Below are 8,568 nucleotides of genomic sequence, written 5' to 3' on the forward strand. Positions count from 1 at the left end.
ACACCGTATTTCTGCCTGGGTTTCTGTTCCCCTCCAGGGAAATCAGTAACAAACCCTGCAACAGGCAACCAGAAATTAGCACGCTCAGAAAGAGGAAAGCACTGGAAATTCAGCTGCACACTGAAAGCCAGATGAACACAATGGAGGGCTCCAAGCACATCACTACACTGGAGATGCATCAACTGAAGACCTACAGACTCAGTACAGCCTCCAGCAGTTGGGCTTGATGATCTTACTGGTCTTTTCTAACCTTTATGATTCTGTGAACACCATCAGGACAGGGACAAAGCATGGCCAGGGCATATACATGCTGTTCATCCACCAGCAGCCCAGAGCTCAGGCTTTGATGACTGTCCTCGGGGCTGTGGCCATTCTGTCCTCCCACACTTCTCCTGTCATCCTGCTCCAGGCAGAGGCAGGAGGAAAGAACACAAAGGACACGTTCCCTGTGTTAGTCAGACTGGACAGATGCTCACAGACACCCCAGCTCCACAACATAAGGGCAAAGCCTACAGCAATGGCTCTGAGCCATGGGGGACATTGGAACGAGGTTCAATCCAACAACAAACTGTCACCCAACAGTACAGACCCCCCCCCCCAATCATCCTCCACACACAAAGCTTCCTCCACTCACTGCATTAAGCTGTGCCATCAACTACGCATTTGCCAATTTGATTTGAATTACAGAGTCATTAAGACTGCAAAAGACCTCTAAGATGATCAAGGTGAAGGCCAACCCCAAGCCATCACCACCTGCCCAACAAGCAGGTCCCCTGAAACACTGCTTTAGCTCAGCTGGAGAGGGGAGAGGCAAATTTCCTGTACAATATAAAAGCAAGCAAAGGGATAATGATAGGGATGACGGAAAGCAGCTTGGCATGCTGGCCCTAAGACAGACATCTGCAGTCAGCTCAGTGCACCCCTCTCTGCTCTGACTAGAAAATAATAATAATCACAGGATCATTGCAAAGTCAATAACTCTGAGACGGTCGAGAATTACTTCCACTCACTTCATAATCTCTTATCCTGCCGAAAGCAAGCCGAGGGTGTTCTCCAGGTTGAGAGAAAGCAATCTGTCCTCGGCTCGCCTTGGAACACACGGAGCCAACAACCCTTCTACGCCTCACATCTCCACACCGTCCCTGCAATTTGAAATAGAAAAATGAATAAAGCGCCAATTAAAAACTAAATCAAGCTGTGGTGAGTGTTGGGCTAAGCTGGCATTTTCAAAGGATGGTTCCTCGGGCTGGTGGAAACCAAGAGCAACGCCTCTAAAGCTCTGCAGCAGCCTCTGCTCAGCGCCTTTGAAATCCCAGCCTTTTGTCTGGGCTTTTGCTGAAAGCACAAGGACCACAGACAGAGGCTTTTACCCTGCAGCTTCAGGCTTGTCCATCACCCCCCCCAGGGTACAGCTCACAGCTTATGCTCAGCAGGAAACACATCTTAAATATCAAACACGTATTGGTAGCAAAAAGAATGCCGCAGGTAGGTCTGTTGGTTAAAGGTCTCACAGCTGGAAGGAGGGCAGCTTTACAGGGTGGGAAAAAGAGTCTATTCCTAAAAAACTGGGGAATATCAACTTGGAATGTTAAGGAAGTTTTGGAATATCAAGGAAGTTTTGGAATATCTGTTGGTTGAGCACAGCCTGGCCCCTGTTTCTCTTTTTGACCCTCTTGCCTTTTTGGAATGGTATGAAGAGAACCAGAGCAGGGGCTGCCCCATTGCACTCCACCTGCCAACCCCAAATGCAATCGATGTAAAAACAATCAGGATCCCAGCAGCACATTAAGAGCAAGCCTGCTGAAAGCTTGGGTTTTTACAGACCCCCTCATGGCTGGAGCCATAGGGTAGAAGGAAAGCAGAGTGAGAACGACACGCTGACCTTTCCAGATCTGCTTCCATCCCATCTCCCAACCTCCAGTCCCGGCCAGCAGCCAGAACAAAGCATCCATCATCATTTACCACCAGGCTGCAGGAGGGGATGGGGAAATGGAAGGGAGCTGTAATTACACTGCCGGGCTTGGCACTCCTTGTCCCATCTCCACCTCCCATTTGTCACTGCAGAAATAATACGGAAGCAAAGCTGTAACGATCCAGCTTCTGCCTAAAGACACGCAGCACGGCAGCAGCTTTAATGTTGCAAGCATAAAGGCAAGTCAGCATGGCCTCTGCTTTGCTGTGCTTCCTGAGGACAATCCAAACAAACACAGAGAGGGGACAGATTTCACTGAGCCCCCTTGCTCTCTGCAGGACTAACTCTGTGCCCATTTCCCAGCCATCCAGAGGTGAACTGAGACCTCCAACGGGATGCATCTGCCTCTCAGTTCCATGCAGTTGGGATGCCATCCATAGGAGCCCTCTCTCTGCAGCCTCCTGGGTGAGGGGATGCTCACAGCACACAGACCTTCTGTGAGGCACCAGGACAATTGATCCTGAAGGATTATCCAACCCGAGCCATTCTATGATTCTAGCATTAAAAACCACATCTCGTAGCACAGCCTCCCCAGAAAAGTCCCCCCAGCATCCTCACTGCAGGCGGCTGGAGAGCTCGGTGCTGAAAGCCTGCTCTGCTGAATGGGGGAGGTTAATTACTGCGATCAGAAATACCCAGAGGGAAAAAAATGCTATGCCAGATATTACCAATTAACCCAGAAATCTAAACATCACAATCACTGCAATTAATAGGATGCTACACTCGCACTAATTAGCAGGCTGCGTGCAAGGCGGATGTGCCAGGAGGGAGGGAGCAGCAGGGGGGGCCCTGGGGATGCAGCCGATCCCAGCTCCTCATCTCATCCCATCCCTGCACCTCTGGGGCTGCAACCAAGGCCATAGGAAGGGTCTCACCGCACACAAGGAGGGCCCTGGGGTACGCTCTGCACAGAGGACAATGCTGCTGTCCCATCTCTTGGGAGAACACCCACTGCCCCTTGAGCTAGGAGTGCTGAGAGCACAGCAATATGAAGACGGAGTAAAATGAAAACCAACCCCTTATCCTTCCAGTGGAGCTCCTGAGAAGTCATGGATGCCTCAACCCAAAGGTGTTCAAGGACAGGTTGGATGGGACCCTGGGCAGTCTGACCTTGTGCCTGATGCAGTGGTTGACAGCCCTGCCCACAGCAGAAGGACTGGAAATGGATCATCTTCGAGGTCCCTTCCAACCCGAGCCATTCTGTGATGATCTATTGGCTCCAAAACTGATGTTGTAATGAAGGTCAGTGTAAGCCATTCCCATCACCCATCCCTAAGCACTGCGGCCTGTGAGGCATTGGCAGAACTGGGGATCCTATCTTCCCATCAGCACTCCCGTGATGGTTTTGTTTTGAGATGATTTTCCTCAATAGAGGAGAAAGGGCTTCCTCAGCACAGAGCCAACCCTCTCACTAACAGCAGCTTTGTTCCTTAAGTAACCTGTTGGTCCTAACTGCGAGCCTGCAAATTTAACTATCGAGAGCGAGACGTTGCAATATAATGGATGTGATGTCAAGAAAAATTAAATCAAGTGTCAGGATAAAATTCCAGGGGGGAACATACTTTTATGATTCATAATGCCAACCAATTATCTCCCTGACAGGCCGAATGGCTGTATTTTATCATGCCCAGCAGCCTGGAAAGGGAGTTGTGCAAATTGGCGAATAAAAAGATCCTTTAACAAACTCGGATTCTTTAATGATGGCCCCCGCATGCACTTCATTTTTCAGCACCAAATGACATAAAGAAAAAAGAAACCCCAGCATGTGCCAGAATTGAGACATTCCCCAACAAAGCATCTCTGCCAGGGTGGGGGTCATTACCCTGTGCCCAAGAGCCCAGGCAGCACGCAGGATCTTCTCGCCTCAAAGCACCTTGCATCTTTTCCTTCCCAACAGCTGCCATGCTTCAGCGCCGCTCGCTTTGGGCACTGGGATGTGAAACCAAGGGTTGCATTTCCATCAGAGCTCTGTAGCAATTTAATATCTCCAACTAGGTACAAAACACTGCCCTTGGGTGGTGACTGCCCCCCAAATTACAGCAGGCGCTGTGGTTCAGCAGCAGAGCCGCAGCAGCAGAGGAAGCAGAGCTAATGTAGCTGAATGTTTGTTTATGCACGATGTTTACTGCTGTTGTCTCACCAGGCATCAGCAGAAAGCACCCAGGTCAGGCTGCAATGCGAGACATCTCCATGTACTTAAGTTTGCTATGCACAGTGCAGCACGCAGGGCTAACAGGACTCAAAGGCAATGAGGAATTCCAGCTATTAAAGCAAACCTCAGTGCTCTCACCAGTTCTGTGCACAAAGTGTCAATTATTTTCACTAAAAAATGAGCAAAAGTGCCCTTAATACCTCCTGCACAAGGAACCAGCATCTCACAGAGCTTCTCTAACTTGACAGGCCTGAGGTCTGCATCCTGGAGAGTAAAGAAGGAAAAACCAAGCTGCCACCAGCCACACCATAGAATCATTAGCGTTGGAAAGGACTTCTAAGATCATCCGCTCCAACACATCTCCACCACATTCACTCAGAGAGCCACAGAATCATTAAGGTTACCCAAAAAAGAGGTTTCCAATGCTTTCCATCCCCACTAATAATATAATTCCTGACTGGCACAGGACGATGTCAGAGGGGCATTTGATGAGCTCTAACCCCATTAGGACAGGGAGAGCAGCAGGAAAGGGCTGAGAAGGGGCTGTAGGGCAGCTGTCACCCATCAGGGTGCCATGAGGAGGCAGCTTTGGGTAAGGAGGGCTCACGGTGTCCCACTGCCATCTCTCACAGCATCTGAATGGCCCAGAATAACTTCCCTTCCTTTCCGATGCACCACAGGGCTGCTGGCTGAAAGCGCACGTGCGTGCACGTGTGGATACACACACAATCCCCACCACACTAGAAGCAGTGGCACACTCATTATGTTTTAAATAAAGCACTTTTAAATCGCTGAGAATTTAGCAACAATCTCCATGGATACCAATCACTGAAATCCCCGTGTTACCATGGCAACACCTTCCCCATCTCGCCTATTTATCCCGGAGCTGACACACCATTTATCTGAGTGATAGGAAAAGAAGCTGAAAAGCAACCCTCCCTAAGCACACACAGCCATAAAAACCCCTCAGTGAGGAAATAACTATTAATAGTGATGAAACAGCCCCAGTCCGGAGCTCTGCGAGCCGCTCGGTGCCCACTCACCACAGCAATTGCAGAGGATGAGGCAAACAAGCCATGGTTTCCAGCAGTGAGGTCGAGCGATGGAAAGCACAGATACATGCAGCTCTGCAGCCGTGAGGCTTTCAGGAGCAGTGCTGGCCGTGCAGCCAGGTGAACCATATATAAATGTCCCATGCTAGGCCCTTATGGTGCCTGCTGGGGTAATACTGAAGATGCTAGAGATCACCACTGTGTTTAATTTTACAACCTACCTGACAAAGCAGCTCTGTCTATTATTCGCTGTGTCTTCAAGAGTTGAGCACAGTGGGGCTGCAGCCTGCTGGGGAACACATTTAACTCAGCCCCAAGCGCTGCGGAGCTGAGTGTGTTAAACACAGGGGAGCCACTGCTGAGCTCCCCAGGCAGGAGCTCACACATCAGCACTCAGCCCCTTGCAGCACAGAGAGGAACAAAGCCTGGTGTTTCGGAGGCAATGCCAGCACACTGAGCATGCCGCGTGCCCGAAACACTGAGCAAAAGGGCAAGGAAATAGCAGGAAGCCAAACCCACCCACCTGCATGTCCCATTCGTCCTGCACCCCTTGTGAAACGAGCACAAAAAGCTCCCAAACACCAGCCCTCCTTTCCTCAACGTTCAGTTTTCAGACCTTTCATCCAGAAGACCTTCACGCTTCAAAGGCAGGAGGCAGCCGCAGGGAATGGGATCCTTTGGGAAAAGGGCACTCTGTCACACCTAAGCGCAGAGGACACTTGTTTGTAGGCTGATGACAATACACTGGGCTCTTCCTTCTGGTTCTCATCCACGGCTGGCACTATTTGGGAAAGAAGCTTTGAGTTTTTCTTAGCAGGCCTCATGAAAGCATCACAGTCTGAGTCCTACCCAGTGACCCATCCCTGAAAGGGCAGTTTGGGTATCAGAATATACTGAACAACTGTGCATCACTGCAATGAAAGTAACCCCTCAACGCCTTCCGATCGAGTCAATCAGATCTGGGGAGCAGACTGCTCAAATTACTGACATTACTATGCAGATCTAGGCCTGGGGAATGGGATGAAGTTAATAGCAACTCAGCACCAGCACTGATGCTTTGTATACTTACAAACTGCTTTGAGTCAAAAGGTTAACACACTCAGACGGGTCCCCGTGGGAGAGCCCTTAGAGATTGATCTCCAATTTCATACCATATCCAGACAAATCTCTTTATTACAGACCAAAAGCAGTCTCAGCATCACACAAATGAGATGGCTGAAGGCTGCGTGGGGAACAGAAGGTCAGTGCAGGACACCTGGAACAACAGCGCACAGCAACTCAGCGGAGGTGCTTTGGAGGTACTGCAATTTCCCAAGCTCGTGAGCCATGAGAAACACAGATTGACTGCAGTGTGCAGAAAGGCTGTTAATTACAATACGAGTCGCTGCAAGCATCTGTGATTCACAAGAGGACTCCAGGAGACTGAAGGCACATAAGTGGGTTGCAGCCTTAGGCAACACACCAACTGCCGCAATGGAGATGGGTGAAGGTGGAAACTCAGGGCTTGACACCATTGGGGGAAAGGATTGCAACGTGCAGACAAGAAGTCCCAGTTTGCTGTGTGCACAAAAGTCCACAGGAAGAACACCCCAATTAAAGCAGTTCTCTGCTGCACAGAATTGGGACAGTTGCTGCCAAAGGGGTCCAGAAGCACATGACAGCAATGGGAAGATGTGGCCACGTGCAGGGCTGGATCCACAGCCATCTTTCCCAAGGGATTTCCCACAGAGAAGGCCAGAATGGATATGTGCATCCAGAGCAGCCATGCAGGAGAGCTTGATGCTTCTCTCATGGAAGCACGAATCTTCCCTCACTCACTGCCATTGAAACAAACAGACTTTTCAACATGAGCAGAGTCAACCTCAAGATCTATGTGCAATCCCTAGACGCGCTCTGCATGCCTACAGCCAAACCACCTGGAAGGATGGAGCCATTCCCTTTTTGAAAGGCCACTCATCCACTCCACAGCTATGAAATCTTAATCACAGAAGATGAAATGAGATCAAGCAGTTTGAAAAAGCCACCACTTACATGCTATTTCTCTGCTGTTTGCTCTACGGCACTTCATATCCCTAACGCTATCACTCATGGTCGTAAACACACATGGAACTTTCACAGATCTATAAAATAGAAGATTACAGCCAGAATAAACAGCCATAAACCAAGCTCAGACACAGCACTATTCAATAAAAAGGCCAGAAGGAATCACAGCAATCTCCCTGCCTGATTTCCTGCAGAAGAGAGACTGGAGAGTTTCCTCCCCCTCCTGTTTCACACACAATGACACAAATAAGGAAACTGAGAAAAGCACCAGCATAAGAATCCAAGGCTGCTTCCTCCATTAGTGGCAAACATGCACGCAGTCAAGAAGGACAGCGAGCTGTCAAGATGATGCACACTAAAAATACAGCAGCCCCCTCCAGTACTTTGAGGCGCTCGTAGGGAGAGCTGGGCTCCTTTCAAATCAAGCGTTTTGATCTGTGAATTTGTTATTCCAAGTCTCACTCCAAGGGGAAAACAGGAAGCAATCAGCATATTAAGAATCCTTTGAAGGTATCTTTCCTAAGCATCACAAAAGAAAAAGGAAGGGGTAGAAAGAAAAAAAAAGGAAAGATACACATTTGATCTCCCGGCAACAATTCAGGGCAAAGGCAGATTTCAGGCTTGAAGCACAAACACTGTGCAATGGGCTCAGAGGTGATTCCAAGTGAAGGGACTAAACCAAAGAGCTACACAGGGACATGAAAGGAGAACTGCCACCCTGAAAACAGAGCTCTGACTTGCATCGACTGTGTCAGAGATGCACTGGAAAAAAACATTTGCTTTGGAAACAGCCTATAGGTTGATTGAAGGACACCTTCATTTTCCCTCTGTGGCAGAATTTCATGACCTGCTCAGCTCTTCTTGCTACAGGATGAGAAGAGCAACAAGATTAATCTCCCTTTACAACAGAAGGCACGTTTCAGATTCACCTAAACTAACCACTAACAGCACTGGAATTTATCCTGAAAGAGTCAGCCAACGTTTCAAGGTTTAACACAGATAAACTTGTCCTTGATCAAGACCTGAATGAATATCAAGCGCTGAGATCCACCTGCAGACAACAGCAATGTCAGGACATGCTTCCAGCTCCATAACCTTACAACTGTTGAACAAAGACATAACACACCAGTGGCCAGCACACCTGGGCAACACACTACCAGTAACCAGAGGGCACAGCATACACAACAACCCACAAACAGGACAGCATCCAGTTGAGTTGTGAACCTTAAGTACACCATAACCATCTCCACTGATAATTACCTGCAATGGGCAAGTGAAAATGCACCGCAGCAGCCTGGAAGGAAGCAGGAGGTGCTATGCTTCACTACAACATCACTATCACTTTTGGT

Source organism: Excalfactoria chinensis, chromosome 16 (genome assembly GCF_039878825.1).
Source record: "Excalfactoria chinensis isolate bCotChi1 chromosome 16, bCotChi1.hap2, whole genome shotgun sequence".
Classification (NCBI taxonomy): Eukaryota; Metazoa; Chordata; class Aves; order Galliformes; family Phasianidae; genus Excalfactoria; species Excalfactoria chinensis.